General features: G+C 42.5%; 1 protein-coding gene and 1 non-coding gene across 2 annotated transcripts in view; both read right to left on the reverse strand.

Annotated features, from left to right (window-relative positions):
* LOC124278580 (unconventional myosin-Ib-like) overlaps window positions 1-8,102 on the reverse strand; it is a 94,685-nt gene extending 86,583 nt beyond the window's left edge. Inside the window, 1 exon segment of the mRNA XM_046714326.1 lies at window positions 7,929-8,102. The gene's annotated coding sequence lies outside the window, so the exon portion shown is untranslated.
* Window positions 2,634-2,770, reverse strand: LOC124278685. Its single transcript, XR_006899149.1, has one exon. It is a non-coding gene; the product is annotated as a small nucleolar RNA snR85 (small nucleolar RNA).
* Window positions 8,103-24,187: the final 16,085 nt, after the last annotated feature.

Genomic DNA, 24,187 nt, shown 5'->3' on the forward strand with positions numbered 1-24,187 from the left:
ACCTCAACACAGGGATATCCACACACCTGAGATGGTACTACATGATATATGTCCTCACACCTCAACACAGGGATATCCACACACCTGGTACTACATGATATATGTCCTCACAGCTCAACACAGGGATATCCACACACCTGAGATGGTACTACATGATATATGTCCTCACACCTCAACACAGGGATATCCACACACCTGAGATGGTACTACATGATATATGTCCTCACACCTCAACACAGGGATATCCACACACCTGAGATGGTACTACATGATATATGTCCTCACACCTCAACACAGGGATATCCACACACCTGAGATGGTACTACATGGATATGTCCTCACACCTCAACACAGGGATATCCACACACCTGAGATGGTACTACATGATATATGTCCTCACACCTCAACACAGGGATATCCACACACCTGAGATGGTACTACATGATATATGTCCTCACACCTCAACACAGGGATATCCACACACCTGAGATGGTACTACATGATATATGTCCTCACACCTCAACACAGGGATATCCACACACCTCAAGATGGTACTACATGATATATGTCCTCACACCTCAACACAGGGATATCCACACACCTGAGATGGTACTACATGATATATGTCCTCACACCTCAACACAGGGATATCCACACACCTGAGATGGTACTACATGATATATGTCCTCACACCTCACACCTCAACACAGTATTATCCACCAACTAGATATAGTATACGTAATGTTTACCACTTTGACAGATCCTACAGCTGCAGGACTATCTATATATCATACAATATACTGTGTTCCAGAAAGTACCAGACATGGGCACTGTATGAAGATAAACATAGGATGGTATACGTTTTGTTCAACTTAATTTAATAAAGGCGTAAAAACAACACAGTAATCTCAAAACAACCACATACACATCATATCTCTTCTTTAACACTTCTCTTTACATATGAGGAACAAAATTGTCCTATTCAGTCTGTCCTTGTTCGAGTGGATGGGTAAACATATAAATGGGACCAATACTGATTCTACTGAATATTTCCTGAGGAAGAAAACTCTTATTTATTCACATGTGGTTTTACTTTGCTGTTTTAGAACAAAGTATATTATCTATATAGCATCCTGTTTGATAAAAATATATTTCTGTATCCTGTGTCTGTATTGATGTGTGCTTTTATCCTGCAGCAGCATCGCAGTCCTAGTCGGTTATACAGACCCTGTAACAGATATACCCAATGCAGCCTATGCAAGTCGAGAATGTGTTCATTTCAGGGACAAGATGTTAGTCCAAGGTAGTCCTGACAATATGACATGGACAGATGGGAATAGCATAGGTTCTTGACATGTTCTGTAACCTGATGGGCTATATACACACTATGTCTTGTAACTTGGGAGATATATACAGTATGTTCTGTATCAGGGTGGATATATACAGTATGTTCTGTATCAGGGTGGATATATACAGTATGCCCTGTATCAGGGTGGATATGTACAGTATGTCTTGTATCAGGGTGGATATATACAGTATGTCCTGTATCAGGGTGGATATATACAGTATGTCCTGTATCAGGGTGGATATATACAGTATGTCCTGTATCAGGGTGGATATATACAGTATGCCCTGTATCAGGGTGGATATGTACAGTATGTCCTGTATCAGGGTGGATATATACATTATGACCTGTATCAGGGTGGATATATACAGTATGTCCTGTATCAGGGTTGATATATACAGTATGTCCTGTATCTGGGTGGATATATACAGCATGTCCTTTATCAGGGTGTATATATATACAGCATGTCTTGTATCAGGGTGGATATATAACAATATGTCCTGTATCAGGGTGGATATATACTTTATTTTCTGTATCATGGTGGATAAATACAGCATGTCTTGTATCAGGGTGGATATATACAGCATGTCCTTTATCAGGGTGTATATATATACAGCATGTCTTGTATCAGGGTGGATATAACAATATGTCCTGTATCAGGGTGGATATATACAATATGTCCTGTATCAGGGTGGATGTATACAGCATGTCCTTTATCAGGGTGTATATATATACAACATGTCTTGTATCAGGGTGGATATAACAATATGTCCTGTATCAAGGTTGATATATACAGTATTTCCTGTATCAGGGTGGATATATACAGTATGTTCTGTATCAGGGTGGATATATACAGCATGTCCTGTATCAGGGTGGATATAACAATATGTCCTGTATCAGGGTGAATATACAGCATGTCCTGTATCAGGGTGGATATATACAGTATGTCCTGTATCAGGGTGGATATATACAGTATGTCCTGTACCAGGGTGGATATATACAGCATGTCCTGTATCAGGGTGGATATATACAGTATGTTCTGTATCAGGGTGGATATAACAATATGTCCTGTATCAGGGTGGATATAACAATATGTCCTGTATCAGGGTTGATATATACAGTATGTTCTGTATCAGGGTTGATATATACAGTATGTCCTGTATCAGGGTTGATATATACAGTATGTTCTGTATCAGGGTTGATATATACAGTATGTTCTGTATCAGGGTGGATATAACAATATGTCCTGTATCAGGGTGGATATATACAGTATGTTCTGTATCAGGGTGGATATATACAGTATGTCCTGTATCAGGGTTGATATATACAGTATGTTCTGTATCAGGGTTGATATATACAGTATGTTCTGTATCAGGGTGGATATAAAAATATGTCCTGTATCAGGGTTGATATATACAGTATGTCCTGTATCAGGGTGGATATATACAGTATGTCCTGTATCAGGGTGGATATATACAGTATGTCCTGTATCAGGGTGGATATATACAGTATGTTCTGTATCAGGGTGGATATATACAGTATGTCTTGTATCAGGGTGGATATAACAATATGTCCTGTATCAGGGTGGATATATACAGTATGTCCTGTATCAGGGTGGATATATACAGTATGTTCTGTATCAGGGTGGATATAACAATATGTTCTGTATCAGGGTTGATATATACAGTATGTCCTGTATCAGGGTGGATATATACAGCATGTCCTGTATCAGGGTGGATATATACAGCATGTCCTGTATCAGGGTGGATATATACAGTATGTTCTGTATCAGGGTTGATATATACAGTATGTCCTGTATCAGGGTGGATATATACAGTATGTCCTGTATCAGGGTGGATATATACAGTATGTCCTGTATCAGGGTGGATATATACAGTATGTTCTGTATCAGGGTGGATATAACAATATGTCCTGTATCAGGGTTGATATATACAGTATGTTCTGTATCAGGGTTGATATATACAGTATGTTCTGTATCAGGGTGGATATAACAATATGTCCTGTATCAGGGTTGATATATACAGTATGTCCTGTATCAGGGTGGATATATACAGTATGTCCTGTATCAGGGTGGATATATACAGTATGTCCTGTATCAGGGTGGATATATACAGTATGTTCTGTATCAGGGTGGATATATATACAGCATGTCTTGTATCAGGGTGGATATATACAGTATGTCCTGTATCAGGGTGGATATATACAGTATGTCCTGTATCAGGGTGGATATACACAGTATGTTCTGTATCAGGGTGGATATATATACAGCATGTCTTGTATCAGGGTGGATATAACAAAATATGTCCTGTATCAGGGTTGATATATACAGTATGTCCTGTATCAGGGTGGATATATACAGCATGTCCTGTATCAGGGTGATATACAGCATGTCTTGTATCAGGGTGGATATATACAGCATGTCCTGTATCAGGGTGGATATATACAGTATGTTCTGTATCAGGGTGGATATATACAGCATGTCCTGTATCAGGGTGGATATATACAGCATGTCCTGTATCAGAGTGGATATATACAGCATGTCCTGTATCAGGGTGGATATATACAGTATGTCTTGTATCAGGGTGGATATATACAGTATGTCTTGTATCAGGGTGGATATATACAGCATGTCCTGTATCAGAGTGGATATATACAGCATGTCCTGTATCAGGGTGGATATATACAGAACGTCCTGTATCTGGGTGGATATATAGGGATGGGATTGTGGGCATGGAGATATGTATAGTATGCCCTGTGTCATGGAAAGGATATATACCAGTACAGTTTGTCCTGAATCAGGGTGGATAAATACAGAATGTCTTGCATCTCTGGTGTGGTTGGAAGGAGGTGGAGAATATGCTTGTCACAAACCAGGTGGATATATCTCCCAACCTGCATGGATATATCTGTAACCTGGCCACAGTGCATCAGTGGAGAAACTCCAGTCTCAGCTGGAGGGCAGACAGGACACAGTTCCTCCTCACCTACCTACCTACCTAGAGGACACTAAGTCATTCTACCCCTGGAAACTTGTCAGACAGTTGGGTAGGGGTGTTTCAACTGGGACATGGCAGGGTGTGGTAGGGGTGTTTCATGGCGGGATAGGGTGATGGAAGGTGTGACTTGGGTGTTTCAGCCGGGACATGGCATGGTAGGGTGGGGTAGGGGTGTTTCATGGCGGGGTGGGATGATGGAAGGTGTGACTGGGGTGTTTCAGCCAGGCATGGGATGGGAGGATGGGGTGATGGAAGGTGGGACTAGGGTGTTTCAGCCAGGGCATGGCATGGCAGGGTGGGGTGATGGAAGGTTGGACTGGGGTGTTTCAGCCGGGGCATGGCATGGTAGGGTGGGATGATGGAAGGTGTGACTGGGGTGTTTCAGCCGGGGCATGGCATGGTAGGGTGGGGTGATGGAAGGTGGGACCGGGGTGTTTCAGCCGTCCCATGGCATGGCAGGATGGGGTGATGGAAGGTGTGACTGGGGTGTTTCAGCCGGGGCATGCTATTGCAGGGTGGGGTGATGGAAGGTGTGACCGGGGTGTTTCAGCCGGGGCATGGCATGGTAGGGTGGGGTGATGGAAGGTGGGACTGGGGTGTTTCAGCCGGGGCATGCTATTGCAGGGTGGGGTGATGGAAGGTGTGACTGGGGTGTTTCAGCCGGGGCATGGCATGGTAGGGTGGGGTGATGGAAGGTGGGACCAGGGTGTTTCAGCCGGGGCATGGCATGGTAGGCTTGGGTGATGGAAGGTGGGACTGGGGTGTTTCATACAGGACATGGCATGGCAGGGTGGGGTGATGGAAGGTGGGACTGGGGTGTTTCAGCCGGGGCATGGCATGGTAGGGTGGGGTGATAGAAGATTGGACCGGGGTGTTTCAGCCGTCGCATGGCATGGCAGGGTGGGGTGATGGAAGGTGTGACCGGGGTGTTTCAGCCGGGGCATGGCATGGTAGGGTGGGGTGATGGAAGGTGGGACTGGGGTGTTTCAGCCGGGGCATGCTATTGCAGGGTGGGGTGATGGAAGGTGTGACTGGGGTGTTTCAGCCGGGGCATGGCATGGTAGGGTGGGGTGATGGAAGGTGGGACCAGGGTGTTTCAGCCGGGGCATGGCATGGTAGGCTTGGGTGATGGAAGGTGGGACTGGGGTGTTTCGTACAGGACATGGCATGGCAGGGTGGGGTGATGGAAGGTGGGACTGGGGTGTTTCAGCCGGGGCATGGCATGGTAGGGTGGGGTGATAGAAGATTGGACCGGGGTGTTTCAGCCGTCACATGGCATGGCAGGGTGGGGTGATGGAAGGTGTGACCGGGGTGTTTCAGCCGGGGCAGGGTGTTTCAGCCGGGCATGGCATGGCAGGGTGGGGTGATGGAAGGTGGGACCAGGGTGTTTCAGCCGGGGCATGGCATGGCAGGGTGGGGTGTCGGAAGGTGTGACTGGAGTGTTTCAGTCGAGGCATGGCATGGTAGGGTGGGGTGACGGAAGGTGTGACCGGGATGTTTCCGCCGGGGCATGGTATGGTAGGGTGGGGTTAGGGTTCGTGGTTCAACTGTGTACAACTGGAGATGGAGAGGATGTCATGTCAGCTGGAGAAGGAAGCAGCTCACTACTGCAGCAAACTTCCTCGTATTCAGTACACACAGACCACGATCAATAAACAGTTTTTCTTCTGGAAGTAAAACCCTACACTTGCCAAAGTACTAAAATGATATCCTGCATAGAAACAGGAACCGAGAGATCTCATTTCTGAACCAATGTGCTCAGCATTACAGAAGACTCCAACGTCTTCCAGGATGTATCCATGATTCCAAACCAGGGGTGGAAATAACTTTAAAATTGATAGTGTACTCCGGTACAGTGGCACATGTAAAGTCACTTGCCCTGATAATTTTCCCACTATACCGACCGTTTTCTTGCTGATTTTTTAAATAAACAACATAATTAACATTGGAAAGTCAACTGGACAGCGGTACAGTGTGATATACAAATTTGCTTGCCCGACACAAAAAACACACTGGACTCGGACGTCGGGCAATGGGTTATTTCCACTCCTGCAAACAAAGTGCACCTGGCAGACAAACTAGAAAAGCATTAACTTTATTCAAAATTGGGTTGAGTTTTCCTTAACTTCAGAGGTATGTTAATAATGTATTTTCTACATTGCATTCCTTGCAATAATGTAACAGTAGGCCATAGAGCCTTCCTCTTCAATGTGTTTACTAGCTACCACTGTAAGATGGTCAACTGGAGAGATATTCAGGTACAACTTGGGAAGTTCAACAGAGATTTGTTGCAGACATAGATAATCCTGTCAGATCTATCTACCTAACAACAAATATATTCTTAAACATTCCCATCCCTTGCCTCTTGCCCAATTAAAGGACCTTCCACTGCTGTTGACAACTATTATTTACATGACAAGGTTCTCCAGCTGTAACCCTGCTCACAATCTTGGCAGCACACCTCAACAGCCATATCCTGCGAGACAACTAAGTTGTCAATGCCAGCTTAATGCGTGTGTGTGCGTGTGTGTAATGGCTTGCCCCGGGCTGCTCTTCTCAATATTATCAAACACTGAACAACGAAACGCTTCAGTGACTGCTGAGTGACTGTGAAACATCCTTCATCAAAGTGTAAATATACAAACTTAAGGAGAGCTGCTGTCATGTGCTACTGACTATGGCTCTGGTATGTGTTTTAACTTGTGTGTATTACAGAGCCGAGTAGTGGATGCAGGTCCCCATCGCTGCTTTTGAAAACTAGACATACATCTGTCAATTATCATTTTTCATCTAAAATGATAAACAGGTTCATAAATATCCATTTTAAAAATAGGTATACTCCTAGCACTTACAGAATTACTGGATCGCATCCAAACAAAAATCTCAACAGCTGACTCGATGTCTTGAGTTGACAGCTAGTCGACGATGACGTCGAAACTATATCTGATTCATGGTTCCCTCCAGTTCAATGTTGCGTTTACGTTCAAACTGTATCAAATATTAATGCTATCTCCAGTTTAGAAAAAATGTAAATTTTCTTGTCCATTGCTCATCACATTGATAGCTCTGCTGTTGCGGTGTCGCCGTAGGGTATTACTCGATGTTGGACGAGGTGGAGAAACAATGACGCCAAAGAGACGCAACAGACAAAGGCCCAGAAACAGAAACGTGTGTGTGTAATGAATCGTAATTTGATAGCAGTATTTATTGATCGTATGGAAACACGAAAATTGGAACAAAGGAGATTTTCGTCATAACGCCGACACGGACCTTTATATAACCACGGGAGCACCACTGACGGTGTACTATAAATTTACCAAAATATTCACCGCCGACGCAATCGCGGCGGAATAAAGAACTGACAGCAAGGGTAACCCCCGACATCCAAAAACAGACAGTTAATTGCAAATGACAATAAATACACAGAAACTGCAGAGAAACTATTCAACCAGAACACTTCGGCTTCTACACAAATTCATGTGACATGCCGGCTTGCACGGCTGGAATATAATGGGCTATCTCACATTGCCAAAACATACGGTGCACCCTCTCTGAATTCTTCCTACCTTTTCTCTCACGTCGGGTAATCCAAACAGCGACGTATTTCTGTACTCGCTAAAGATCCAGCAAATTATTTCCCATTTAATTCCACGCAATGATTTTCTTCTCACAAAGAAATTCCTCCAAATTTATCCATTTTCGACGCCGCGAATCTGTTCTGACTCAAACCATGAGTTCAGCATGCTATAGGTCTCGCGCATGCGTCTTTTCTCACAGTGCAGGAAGTTTCATCACCTCATTATAAGGCTTGACCCTAAGCATGTATAACTTGTAACCTTTTCCCCAAAACTAACATCTTCCTTTTGGGTTAAGGCAAGAACAGCCTACATATGGTGATTATATATAGCTATAATTTCTCACAGTTTACGAACATCTACGTTATATCAGAATCTTCGTCTGCGAAGACTTCTGAATGACAGATGTGATATTGAAATGTTGATAGGATTCACGATAGAGAAAAAACGTCTTGGTAAGGGTCCATTTAGTTATGTCAACATTATCATATACAAATGGAAACTTTATTTGCGTGTATTCTTTGCAAAATGTGGTATCCTGACTTTTAATTGCGCTATCTTGAACAGACAACGCTTGTCTATAGGTGTGTTAGTTCGTCTACTGACAGGGCAGCGTCAACGGGGTTTTAAAGGTCTGGTGTAGACAGGGGTCGTCTGCTCCGTGTTACCTAATACGTTAGCTATATACCTGGGAGTAATTACCTTGCAAACCACGCAGTCTTTAAAATGTGTACACCCAGTGTCATTCACACGCACATGTACTCTGGTGCACGTGTTCGACTGACAGAATTGGAACCGTTAGGGACAATTCTTTTTACAACGATTCTGTTAAATCATTGCACTGAAAACAAACTAAACACGCCGTTCGAAATAGAGACCAAAAAGCCTTATCTGTGAGTAGTTTGAGAATCGTGTTTCTGAACATATCTTTTTATCAGGCGAAATCCGTTGAGCCTACCTGCTAGACAGCTGGTTATATCCACCAAGTACCTCCCAAATAGTCCCTGAAGTCACCTGCACTGCACGTCAACTTCCAGACCATGTGATGTCGGCAGCGTTATAGGACCACCAACGTTATACGGCCACCTTATACAGTTACATGGCTTCCAATAACAGGGAAGTAATTTCAACTCAACTTGGCGTGACTCTGGCCCGATTAAATCTGCGTTAACGAACGACACTGTCCCGGCGCTCCTGATAATCGGAGACACTCTCCTGCCTCTGCGCAGAATGTCGCTGTCAATCCATGTGGATATACATTCTGTAGATATCGTTTAATAAAGACTTCAAAGTTGAAATCCTTGATACAATCTTTATTCGTGTAAGTAGGTGAGGTGTATCGAAAAGAGTTATATCGAGTATTAATATATACCCCTTGACCTCGTCCCAGTGTATTGCACGATCTATCTCAGCCCTGCATAGACCGCGGGTGAGCGACCTCGTCAATAAAACATGCAACACGAACCAAACACTAGGTTGTGCGTAGAAGGGTATAAACTTATCGAACAAATCACAGGCTTCAACAATAAGTACACTTACTTGTCTCTCTACAGTGAAACCCTGTCAGTACGGATCCTGTTATTCCGATAGTAATTCCCCGTGGTTCCCGTTAGAACGTCTACGTTGAGTAAAAAAGATTATTGCCTTTATATAGCGGCATGCTTGCGTGTGTGCGTATATATGTGTGTGTGTGTGTAAAGGACAAATACTGGGTTTATAGTGCAAGCCCACTGAGGCACAATGCGTCTGTTTCACATGGATACCCCACTCAGTGTACTGACTCTTAGCCTTGCTCCAAGGCGGTACTAAATGTTAAGACATTGGATGTATATTTTTTCCATCCTTTATAGATGCAAGTCTAGATAGGCGGTCATTAGGCCTACTCTAACTGTTTTTTATATTTTATAAGAAATTTTCTTTAAACTATTAATTATTACCTAATAGACTTCTGGAAGTCTAACTGACTGTGCCGAGAACTCAGTGTTTCATACTATTAATGCCTGCCGCGGTATTTAGTATGACGCGGCCGGGGATCGAACACCGACCTACGGCTGTCTGAGCAGACGCTCTATCCACTAAACCTCGGAGGCGGTCAACCGGCAGTATGTTTATCCGTACGTTTCTACAGGGAATAGTTCCATTCGGATTGATTGTCTGGTCCAAACTTGATTATTTACAGACCGCCGCAGTATAGCTGGAACATTGCTAAGTGCGGCGTTAAGCAACAATCAGTCAGTCAATCCCTCCGAGTGAGTGAGTTTAGTTTTACGCCGCACTCAGCAATATTCCAGCTATATGGCGGCGGTCTGTAAATAATCGAGTCTGTACCAGACAATCCAGTGATCAACAGCATGAGCATAGATCTGCGCAATTGGAAACTGATGACATGTGTCAACCAAGTCAGCGAGCCTGACCACCCGATCCCGTTAGTCGCCTCTTACGACAAGCATGGGTTACTGAAGGTCATTATCTAACCCGGACCTTCACGGGTCCAAACCCTCCGAATTGATGGAGTTGAAAAGTACTGTACAGGCATCACAACACTGTACAATACGGCTCTATGGGGTTTGCCTTACTGTACAGGGGTTTTATATTACTATGCTGGACGGGGTTTAGCTAACTGTACTAAACCGTGTTTAAAATCCCGGTATTAATGTTTATGTCATCAAACTCAACAAAGAAACGCAAACAGCGCACACCAAACTTTACACCAAGTCAAACATTAGGTGCCTGAACTTTCCAATATCAGATGTCACAAGTGAGCCCGAACTGGGCCATACCATCAGAAGCCTCTCCCCAGCCGCCGGCGACAATATCGATCTGACGGAAGTGTGTCGTCACTTTCCGCAAAACCAATGTTATACATTTCATTATATAGCCTCGTCTTTTATTCCTCAGGAATGTACTCTAGCTGCAACAGTGTGTGTACTAACTACGGTCGCTGCATCTCAGTGATGTAGTGGCTGGCTTACTGTTGTATACGTCGCCTGGCAACACTGTGACTGTCTCTGTATATTGTATTTCAATCTCTGTAGATACCCCGCTAAGGGACCGGGACAGCTGCCTGTGCGTGACGTAAAACATCATTCCCCTAACCTTCATGATATGTGTGACCCCCCACTCTCTTCCCCTATGATGCTGGGCTATAGCTGGAGTATTGCTGGGATATCACTAGAATATACTGTTGGAATGTAAGCGGGCATGTTGCAGTGATATAACTGGGGTATTGCTGGGATATTATGTTGGGATAACACCGGAGTATTGCTGGGATATAGCTAGAATATATTGCTTGAATGTAAGCGGGCATATTGCTGTGATAACACCGGGGTATTGCTGGGATATAGCTAGAATATATTGCTGGAATGTAAGCCATATTGCTGTGAAATAACTGGGGTATTACTGGGATAACACCGGGGTATTGATGGGATAACACGGGGTTATTGCTGGGATATAGCTAGAGTATATTGTTGGAATGTAAGCGGGCATATTGCTGTGATATAACTGGGGTATTACTGTGATAACACCGGGATATTGCTGTGATAAAACAGAATATACTAATATATATATAAATAGAGCATAGGGGAGATAAGGTAACGTGAAAACTTAGAAAGGGGGGTAACTTCTGGGTTCGAATCATCGCCGCTGTTACCATCACTGTACTGCAAGCACCATACCCGTGTTCGTGGGCTATGACAGAATAACCTCCATAACTGTGTCACTTCCACGTGTCCCAGACACGAGGCCGATATGCCATGACGGCACCATCAAACCCGTTCAGACGGGGTCCAATCAGCCCACTCCCTGGCAGTTGACACTGAGAGAGAGGTGCAACCCGAGGGAGACCTTTCTAGGCCGCTTGGTGTTGTATCCTCTCCAGGCTCTGTACGTCAAGGCTTGTTTCGAAAATCCATATTTACAGCATTTCGCTCTCTGATTATTGATTTTCCTGTGAAAGCTAAGGATTCAGTAAGGATTTCTGAAAGATTGAGTATACCGAGATATCAATTCTGATTGTAGCAGAGCTTTACGTCCACAAATGTATCCATATATGAAATGGCTGGTTTGTATGTCGGGTGCGGCGGGCGAAGGTGGCCTAATGTTCGACTGTCACACGCTGACTTGGCTACTATGGCTAATATTGCCGCTTCATAAACAAAGGCGGCTATTGTCCATGTCCGCTGACAGGCCAACACATACTCTGCTGATTTTGTTACGTGGATCAATCTGGATGACACGCATTCGTATCCGTCACCATGGCAACTTAACAGTAGATATTTCGTTGCTGTCAGCACATCTTTGGAGGTCACATGCAACCGAAAAATCAAACAATTAAAACACAATTATCACTTATTCATGACACATAATATACACTGCTGATTATGAAAAAACATATAAACAAAATTATAAGCGTACAATCGCAAATCAAAAGTGCAATATTTTGTACTTGGGTTTACTTCCATCGAAACGAAGCACCCGGGATACCGAACCCAGTCAGAGCGGGTGGGTGTGCACTCAAGTGTAACGGCTGGTTCATGTGCAGATTCCCTCACGGCTCATTGTGTGTTTGTATATAGAGATGTTGGGTTTTGTAAATACATGCTCATTTTTTGTGTATTACATTTTGCAATCACCAGACATCATAACATGTCATGTGTACAAGTATCACACCTGCCTGTCTGTGTAATTACATAATGTGACAGAGACCAAACTCGGGCCATAAATCAATGCGTTTTGTTTATGGTGTATAGCCTGATAGGTGTTAAGTTCAAATTGAACTTATATAAACAGTTGAATCGGTAATCTACTGTCATAACATATAAAAAGCTTGCGCCTGTGAAATGTCAACAAAACATTAGAAAAATAGCTAACATCAAAGCCTTCACCGAGTATTCACCGCCAGCGAAGGTTTTCCGTCTTGAAATGTTGAACGCCTCACTGGTTGACACATAGCTGAGTAGATCTAGATCCTAACAAGGTTCTTTTATGTAATGAGTAGATTATTTACTATTTGTTTTGATTAGACTACTCCTGCTCACGACCTTATAATCCGGACATCCCGCTTCCAAGCTGCGCGAACCTATTTCACTGCGCATGTGCTATGAGCGCAGCACAGCTGTTGAAACCACTTTCACCCCCAAGCGCTGGGGTGAATTTAATGAATCGTTTGAACTCCGAGGGGTTTTTTTTCATCGCGTTATTTTTCAGCTTTATAAGTTGAATATGCATTTTTGAAGATTTGTATCTGTAAGTCCATACCGAAAGGTATCAGAATCTGCAAAGTTGTGTTTTACGTTGCATGTGACCTTTAACATCCATACGTTTGATACAGGCGCCCAATATACCGAGTTTAGACTGAATAAGTAACTCCTTCTATAGTAACCCCGAGAAAACTTCTGTTTTCACATGGTTATGGTTTTGTATGGTTAAGCCAGTCAGTTGGTGATGCAAGTTTGTTTTTAACTCAGTTTTGAGAAAGAAGTCTTTATATGTTTAATCAAGAATGGCATTCAGTAATAGATAATAGTTCACGGTATGACAATTATTGAATATACAAATCATTACTCCAGCCGGAGAAATATCTATCGTTTTTAACATCAAAGAAATTAAGATATCCATTTATACGTTTTAGGTTAGGCTTGATCAGCATAATGGTAAACAAAGGAAGACGTTTTTATATTCAACGATGCAAAAGAATGTGCCCGCTGTGTAATTTAGGTGTGGAAAATGAAATTCATTTTTTACTTGTATGTCCTTTTAATAAACATTTGTGTACGAAATATATAGCTGAATATTATCTATGTAAGCCACCTTCATCAGCTTTTAAACTACTTCTTTTATCAAGTGACCAGCATGTAATAATTAAGCTGTCGTACTATATTAATTATGCTCTTATTAAACATAACAATCTGAGATAACGTTTTGTAGACCCATCGTATTTCACTACTTGTACGTACTTTACTGCCTGTAACATGATTCGCTGTTCAGATCACTCATTGCTACACATTGCAACATATGTATACTGTATATGTATAACTCCAGTGAATATGGGCCGAGTGCCTTTTGTACAATAAACATCTTTCAGTTTGACTTTGACCCAGATACTACATCACACCCACTACAACAAGTACTGAGAGACGTGACTCCACCACACCCTCTACACCAAGTACTGAGACACGTGACTACATCACTGCCTCTACACCAAGTACTGAGAGACGTGACTTCATCACACCTTCTACACCAGGTACTGACTTACATGACTACATCACACCCTTTACACCAAGTACTGACATACGTGACTACATCACGCCCTCTACACCAAGTACTGACACACGTGACTACATCACACCCTTTACACCAAGTACTGACATACGTGACTACATCACGCCCTCTACACCAAGTACTGACACACGTGACTACATCACAGCTTCTACACCAAGTACTGACACACGTGACTACATCACACCTTCAACACCAAGTACTGAGACACGTGACTACATCACACCTTCGTGACTGACATGACTACATCACACCCTCTACAACAAGTACTGAGACACGTGACTACATCACACCTTCAACACCAAGTACTGACACACGTGACTACATCACACCCTCTACAACAAGTACTGACACACGTGACTACATCACACCCTCTACACCAAGTACTGAGACACGTGACTACATCACACCCTCTACACCAAGTACTGACACGTGACTACATCACACCTTCTACACCAAGTACTGACACACGTGACTACATCACACCTTCAACACCAAGTACTGACACGTGACTACATCACACCCTCTACACCAAGTACTGACACACGTGACTACATCACACCTTCTACACCAAGTACTGACACACGTGACTACATCACACCTTCTACACCAAGTACTGACACACGTGACTACATCACACCTTCTACACCAAGTACTGACACACGTGACTACATCACACCTTCAACACCAAGTACTGACACACGTGACTACATCACACCTTCAACAACAAGTACTGACACACGTGACTACATCACACCTTCAACACCAAGTGCTGACACACGTGACTACATCACACCTTCAACATCAAGTAGGGACACACGTGACTACATCACACCTTCAACACCAAGTACTGAGACACGTGACTACATCACACCTTCAACACCAAGTAGTGACACACGTGACTACATCACACCTTCAACATCAAGTAGGGACACACGTGACTACATCACACCTTCAACACCAAGTACTGACACACGTGACTACATCACACCCTCTACACGAAGTACTGACACACGTGACCACATCACACCTTCAACATCAAGTACCACATCACACCTTCAACACCAAGTACTGACACACGTGACTACAACACACCCTCTACACGAAATACTGACACACGTGACCACATCACACCTTCAACATCAAGTACCACATCACACCTTCAACATCAAGTACTGACATACGTCATCACAGCCTTAGCAGAAAAGACAAATAAATTAAGCAACATATTGAAGCTGGAATATCGTTGCGTGCGAAAACACACGACAGACAGAGACAGTATATAGGAATCCCGCAAGAATCCCTGGATCGCGCGCCCAACATGTGGATATTTTACGAGAGACTCTTTCAATATTTCTGCTCCCGGGCTCCATTTGATTAATATGCAAGAATACTTCAAATCCAAGCTCCTTGGTTATGCATTTACCCACTGTCTATATTACACTGTGTGTTGCCTCGTGATGTCTAATGCCTGGGTTCGACTCCCCACATGACTGCATTGCGTAAAGACCATTTTTGGTGTCCCCTGCTGTGATAATACTGGCATATTGCTAAAAGTGGTGTGAAAACGTACTCACTAACTCAGTCACCAGTCACCAGATTCCAGCTACCGTCCGACTTCAACGTCGTTTATCCGAGTGCAGGAGAACCCAGACCACGTCTAGGATCACACAATAGGATTGCTGCAACCCATCCGTGTAAACATGCTGTCAAACAAATGTAAACATCATTTGATTGTTAAATCCACTGTACTGATCGATAGCGATTCGTTATAACAATGCGGTTATTTTAAAACCTGAAGCAACGCTTTATCCATGCAGTGCCACATCTTAACAACAACATATTACCTGATCTTAATTGTGTTATTAACTTACATCCAGTCACATCGTATGTACAATAATGCATGATCTGCTGTTGCGTTTAGTTTAAATACAAACATAAACAATATATAGAATAACGCCTATGCACTATTTAGTCAAACCTGTCGAGCGTGACCACCGTCTTTACAATAGCTTATAATATGTAAAGAAACCCACTACATAATGACACAACATTAATTTCCTTCCAACGCGATTCAACTTCGTCCAGTTTCATCAACAAGTTACCACGCGTAGGGGGAGAATGAATGTTGTGTCATTATTTTTTGTGTGTGGATATATATTTATTATGTCGATAATATTTATGTGAAGTAGATGCTTGAGAAAGTTGATTTTATCATGCTATCTATATGAGAAGTCAATTGCCACTGGCTTAAGATATAACACCCAAGTGCTCATGGCTTTACCGAGCTGATTTTTTTTCTGCTGACATATGGTTGCCAAGTTTTAGTGTAGGCTTTGGGAGACAATACAAAATATTGATTCTTTTTTAATTGGAAGTTATCAGCCCAAGTTTCGGCCATTCACTTAAGCTAGTTGATGTATTTCTTTTGCAGCGTTCCTATACACTGTTGGGGCGGTAGGGGTAGCGTAATGGTTAAAGCGTTCGCTTGTAACGCCGAAGACCCGGGTTGGATTCCCCACATGGGTGCAATGTGTGAAGCCCATTTCTGGTGTTCCCCGCTGTGATATTGCTGGAATATTGCTAAAAGCGGCGTAAAACTAAGCTCACTCACTCACTCCAATACACTGTTGTCATTGTATGTCCCTTGGTATAGGTATATCTATAGTTATGTATGTAGCTAATAAACTATTGTGATAACTGACCCTTTATATTATACCTCTGTAGTTTATACACAAGTCTACACTGCTGTTCGCGACCACAATACAATGCATGTGGGTTAGATCTCAAACTTTGCGTGGTGGAGATTAGGTGCTTGACTCTGTGAGTGAGGGTTCGAGTCGCGGATGGAACTCAACCTAACAAAAGTACTAGAATCTTTACTGAGATAGTGTAATATATACATGCTCCACCAGTTTCTGTGTTATCTAACGCGGTACAAACTCGATGATATAATTCTTTTAGTTGATATACTGAATATCACATACTTTCATACTTTCTCAGTTTTCAATTTGTCAGTACTGTTTCTGTTTGGATGACAGAGTCACAACGCGACCTGCTTTATCTAAGAATGGGGACGGAGGTGTTCCCCGGCCAGTCAGAGAGACAAAAACTTCGCATACTGTAAATGAACCACATCCAGATTCAGACACATGCCCAGCTACTCTGACTTAAGAATTAATATCTTTGTAGTTTAACCCCTTTTTTAAAAAACTGTTGAGTCAGCTTTCTATCGAGGTTAACATTTTGTTTAACCATTATGCATGACATTCCCCTCCAGTTCCCCGTGAGAGGGGTACAGCGGCACTTTCTCAGTGTACCCAATAAATATATATATAACGGGTGTTCTAAAACTGTCCTTTCTTCATTGACATGACCACGCGCGTGATTTAATATCTCTGAACAATATCCCCAAAGTGATGAGAAGGCCGGTTGCTGGGGTGTACATGATACTGTTCACTGAGGTTCAGAGTGTACAGGCGGACGGAAGGACGACTACAAGAAGATGACACTGTCATTGTGCCTCGAGCAGATGAATGGTACTTGTACTACTAGATGTTAAAGACCGTCAAAGGTCATGTAACAATGTGTTAGTGTAAATCAATGCCTCCGATTGGTCTCCGTATTGTTGGCCTATGGCATGTTTAACAGCTATGTTACATCACTGCAGCCTTTACGTTACATCTTACGTTTACATACACACAGTTATATAAGCTCAGCGCCACACCTAATGTTGTACGTCTTTGAACGTCCACTGACGTGTGGGAGCTTCCCGACAAAACCATCACGCCCGTCTGTCTTTCTACATGTCCCAAAGGTCAGGTTGATTAAGATAGTTTCTAAATAGATATATTTTTTACAGACTGCATCCATGTATGTATGTGTACACTCCAGAGAAGCATGTCTTGATATAATTCTAGATTATTGGCTGTGTTTGGTTGGTTGGATGGTTTTATAGTTTTAGGGCGACGTGGGCTAATACGAGTCCTATTTGAGCCCAACACATTGACTTGACTTAATATAAATCATAAGTTATCATATCGCCAAAAGGTATCGTTTAGATAACATAAAAGAGACGACATCATCATTAATATTCATTCGAATACAAGTATACGAATAACCTCTGCTTCGTTTAGAACCTTCAGTAATCACTTCCATTTCTGAAACATAAAATACTAATTCAATAAAAGAGGAGTAGGTCAAGATGACAGAGCGTTAAAATGCTTTAAAACCACATAACTATATCTGTCCAAGCCATTCGAGAGCCTGTCTAAATTATATAATATTTTCCAGGTGAGATAAAATCTAAAACTGCCCGTTGCGCGGACCCGTACATGATACTGGGGCCCAAAACTGTTACTACAGAATATATATCATCAACTTCAAGTACAGCACTTCTGAGATTTTGTCTTATGTTGTTATGCCCAGGGCATGTAATTAGATAGTGTTCAATATTATCAGGCGTCTCCAAATTGCAATGGCCACATTTAGAAGAGACCGTCTTATCTATAATACTCCTGTAAGTATATAGCTCACCGTGTTCAAGTCGGAGACGTGTCAGAATGACCTCATCACGCCTTTTTTCAACGACAAATAATATTTTATGACCAGATTTTAAAGATGGTCTAAGTTTGTACATATGTCGGCCGGTAGTACCTGTATCCCACAACTGTTGCCAACTCCTTGTAACAGATGTCGATAAACATTTTAAAAATCTTTAGGGCTTGGTTGAAATTTTAATTTATCAACTTCAGGATATTGTAATCCGGATTTGGCCAAATTATCTGCGATCTCATTCCCATGTATTCCAGCATGTGCTGGGACCCAAACAATGTCGCATGCAATGTACTTAGTGTTTAGAAATGTATCCAACTTTAATATCTCATGAACAATGTCATCTCAGGATCATTTGCACCAGCTTCTTTAGCTTTAATTGCTGGGATGGAATCTGTAAAGATAACTGCTTCATGGTCATGTTCATCTACCATCTCAATGCTTGCAAAATGGACAAACGTTCAGCTGCAAAAACCGAAAGGTAATAAGGGAATCTGAACACCTTAGCAATCGAGAAATCGGCTATCCGTAAAGCCCCAGCAGTAAGATCATTAGATGGTTGTTTTGATGCATCAGTGTATAAAAGTGTGAAATAAGACAAAAAGTCTTGAGCTATTACTTTTATTATGTTTTGGTCCAATTTCGTATTCACAATTAATTTGAATTAAACCGAGTTCTGTTTGACTGGCATTTTAGAAGTTGGTGAGTTACTACTTTATGGATGACAACTTCTTCTGCCATGTACCCATGGCAGTGGCGGATCCAGTGTGTGTGTGTGTGTGTGTGTGTGTGTGTGTGTTTCAGGGGCTTCCAACCACACACATCTTTGAAAATGACTAAAGACCACATTGAAGTTAATGTTTTGCAATGGCAGAGCCAAGATGGGGTTCAGGGGGTTCGGACCCCCTGAACCCCCCTCTTTGAAAATTTCTGGATCCGCCTATGCATGGTTGCGTATAGCTTTCTGCGCTTCTGTTTCCAGACGAACATGATGATCTAAGAAGTTCATTTCGTTTCAATAGTTCAGGCGATTAGGTACTATGTCCTCCATGATGTTACATAAATTAGAAGCGAGAGCAACTGATCTATATGATGCAAGATGCGAGGGATCTTTACCTGGTTTGGGCACTGGAACTATTATGGCATGTCTCTATGTCTTATCAGTAACAAACCGACTCTAACGATGGACAATGGTCAAAATGATCTGAGAGTGCGGCAAAGATTAGGGAGAAAAATATGACATTTCCATCCAGGTATGTGCACAATCAAGACAATGCCAGTAGACACACCATACACTCTGCATGGACACACCGGGGGCAGTCTGCTGCAGCACATACCCCCAAATCCCCACCAGTGTGGATGTAAATATATACCAGCTGACCGGAAAGACACTGAGGACATCAGCTCCGTAGCAGGACAGGGTGTACACCAGCGATTAAAGTTGTGGTGTACCTAACCATGATCCAAGTTGTGGTGTACCTAACCATGATCCAAGTTGTGGTGTACCTAACCATGATCCAAGTTGTGGTGTACCTAACCATGATCCAAGTTGTGGTGTACCTAACCATGATCCAAGTTGTGGTGTACCTAACCATGATCCAAGTTGTGGTGTACCTAACCATGATCCAAGTTGTGGTGTACCTAGCCATGATCCAAGTTGTGGTGTACCTAACCATGATCCAAGTTGTGGTGTACCTAACCATGATCCAAGTTGTGGAGTACCTAACCATGATCCAAGTTGTGGTGTACCTAACCATGATCCAAGTTGTGGCGTACCTAACCATGATCCAAGTTGTGGCGTACCTAACCATGATCCAAGTTGTGGCGTACCTAACCATGATCCAAGTTGTGGTGTACCTAACCATGATCCAAGTTGTGGTGTACCTAACCATGATCCAAGTTGTGGCGTACCTAACCATGATCCAAGTTGTGGTGTACCTAACCATGATCCAAGTTGTGGTGTACCTAACCATGATCCAAGTTGTGGTGTACCTAACCATGATCCAAGTTGTGGTGTACCTAACCACGATCCAAGTTGTGGTGTACCTAACCATGATCCAAGTTGTGGCGTACCTAACCATGATCCAAGTTGTGGTGTACCTAACCATGATCCAAGTTGTGGTGTACCTAACCATGATCCAAGTTGTGGTGTACCTAACCATGATCCAAGTTGTGGTGTACCTAACCATGATCCGGTAGTCACTGGAATAGGACTCATGAGTCTGGGATCAACACCAACGCAGGCTGATACGTGAGATAGAGCACGTACCAGAAAGGGTTTCATCAATAATAAATTAACACCCCTGATGTGTGGAAGAACTGCTGGATGAAATAGGGAGGAAAATGGATGAGCGCAGAAGGACCAAGAAGAGGAAATCCATGTGCGGCGAGAAAGATCGATCATCCCAGGGAAAAAAACAATTGAACAGTGTTTATTGAATCTCTTTGGTAGACTAGATACATTGTTGAGGAGACCACAATACTATCATATCTCATAACATGTTGTAATTAGGCATACCGTTGGAGAGACCAAACTTGTTTTATATCTTGTAACATCTTGAGATTAGATACACAGTTGAGGAGACCACACTGGTATTATGTCTCATAACATGCCTTATTAGGCATACTATTAATTATACCACATTGGTATTTTCTCTCATAACATGTTGAGATTAAGCATAACTTAATTATACACTCGTATTACATCTCACTACCTGTTGAGATGAGACATACCATTAAAGAGACCACACTGGTATTAGATCTTACTACATGTTGAGAATAGACATACCCTTAAAGAGACCACACTGTTATTGTATCTCATTACATGTCGAGACTAGCTGATCACAGTCCACCAATCATCTCCAGTACAGGTGATATTATTATTATTATCATTAGAATAATTCACTTGTATAGAACCTAATTTCCAGGCTAGGCCTGCTCAACGACGCTTTTGAGGAAAGCAGTGGAAAAGAGTAATGGCTAAACAAAAATGTTTTAGAGACTTCTTGAAGGATTGAACAGAGTCCACAGATTTGATGTCTATTGGGATCGAGTTCCAGAGTCGAGAAGCATATACAGAGAAGGCATTTTCAGCGAGTTGAGTAGACGTTGATGGGATGGAGAGTTGCTGCTTGGTTGAAGATCTGAGAGTTCTTGCGGGCTGGTACAGATTAAGAAGGTCTTTGAGATACTGTGGTGAGGAGTCCACATTAAGTGTGGAGTACGTGAGAAGAAGGCGTTTGAATGTGATACGATGCTTAACAGGAAGCCAGTGGAGTTGCGTATGATGGGTGAGATGTGTTCAGTTGGGCGAGTATGGGTGGTTATTCGCGCTGCTTTGTTTTGGATTCGTTGAAGGTGCGAGATGACAGTTGATCCAGACAAGAGGGAGTTACCATAATATAATCTTGATGTGACAAAGGAATTCACGAGAGTTTTGCAAGTGTCCGTATCAATGTACTTGCGGATTCTGCCTATTTTGCTGAGATGGTAATTTGCCGTTTGAGCGGTTTTGAGTGCCTGAGCTTTACTGGGCATCAAGCAGTCCATGATTACTCCTGGGTACTTGACCCGTGATGATGGATGGACAAGGACTGAATCCACTTTAATGCTCACAGGAGGGAGTTTTGATAACTGTTTCTGAGTACCAAAAACGATGAGGTCTGTCTTGTCACCATTCAATTTCAAGCAATTTGCACACATCAGTTTTTGGACATCAGTGATGCAGTGTTCCATCGTTGTGACGGCACTTGACACATCTGTCGGTTTTATGGTTACATACAACTGCTGATCATCAGCATAACCATGAAACAGCAGTGAGTGACTCCTGATTATATCTCCTAGAGGCTGAATATATACTGAAAACAATACTGGGCCCAAAACAGATCCTTGTGGGACGCCATGTTGGATTGATATTTATCTTGATGCAGAACCGTCAACACATACACACATTGACCTGCCCTTCAAACAGGATTCCAGCCATCTTAAGGCCACTTCTTGTTTATCCATAGCTCTTAGTATATCGTTGTGAACTAATGCTGTTTAAGTTGAATGACCTTTCTGATAGGCAGACTGGTACACTTCTGACAAATTGTGATCGGTGATGTGAGACTGTAATTGAAAGGAAACAACTTTCTCCAAGACGTTAGAGATGAACATCAAATTAGAAACTGGCCGAAAGTTTTTGAGGTCTGATGGATGAATGTTTGTTTTCTTTGGAACAGGTGGGATTATGGCCTTCTTGAATGAATCTGGAACACATCCACTTGAAAGTGATGTGTTAAGCAAATTACAGGTGGCAGTGATGATTGTGGATGAACAAGATTTGAACAGCCAGGATAACTGCTATATCACATACATGTACAAATGTAATAATGAATGTCCACACTGGTATAGTTACTAATTATTATGACGTCACACACATCACATGTGTCAATAAATGCAGATACTAATACCAGATATCCATCATCTATACTTGATGCAGCCAATAGTTTCAGTGACTCACATATTCATAGCAGCTTTCAACAATCTGGCGACTCCAAAGGGCACTGTCATGTTGATTGTTATCCAATCAGAACACAGAAAACAGGCAATGAATATGCATTGAGTTTAGAAGTATGTTTGTAGGACAGTGGTTTGAAGCTCAGTCTCATGAGTCATGAGGCAGGCATGGTGGTGAGACATGACATGTCATGCACACCGAGGCAAACATACATACACAGTGAGACATAATTCATTATAACTGACAACTTGTATATCATGACACCTGTCTCTATATATACTGACACCTGTCGTTAGCATCTTTTGACTGCCTTTTGATTTTGAGCATGGTAAGTTTAATGTAAACAGGTTCCATTGCCAAAGCATTGATGTGATGACATCTGTCCAGAACAGCTGGCGGACTAGGATATGACTAGATGTTGACCTGCCAAACATGAAAGTAGATTCTTCAAAAAGGAAACATGAATAAAGATACAACGATTCATTTCTGGAAGAGTTAGTGCACTGATGTATAAATATAATCAACTATGCTCCGATTAATAAGTGACACGGATATAACAGTATACTGACATGCCTGAATTAAAGCAATAAACAACTACTGTGTCTGTAAACACCAAAACACAAAACTCCCATAACACTCATAAATTATGGAATAAATAGGATCGGATTCTATCGCCCTACTCAGAATAAAGTTGGCATTATATTATGGCAGATACACCTTAGCGACCACAAGCAGCACTGTTTGATGAGTGCACTGCCACCTACAGACCACTAAGCAGCACTGTTTGATGAGTGCACTGCCACTTACAGACCATAAGCAGCACTGTTTGATGAGTGCACTGCCACTTACAGACCACAAGCAGCACTGTTTGATGAGTGCACTGCCACTTACAGACCATAAGCAGCACTGTTTGATGGAG

This window comes from Haliotis rubra, unplaced genomic scaffold, assembly GCF_003918875.1.
Source record: "Haliotis rubra isolate DU_JTF1 unplaced genomic scaffold, ASM391887v1 Scf24, whole genome shotgun sequence".
NCBI classification, from domain to species: Eukaryota; Metazoa; Mollusca; class Gastropoda; order Lepetellida; family Haliotidae; genus Haliotis; species Haliotis rubra.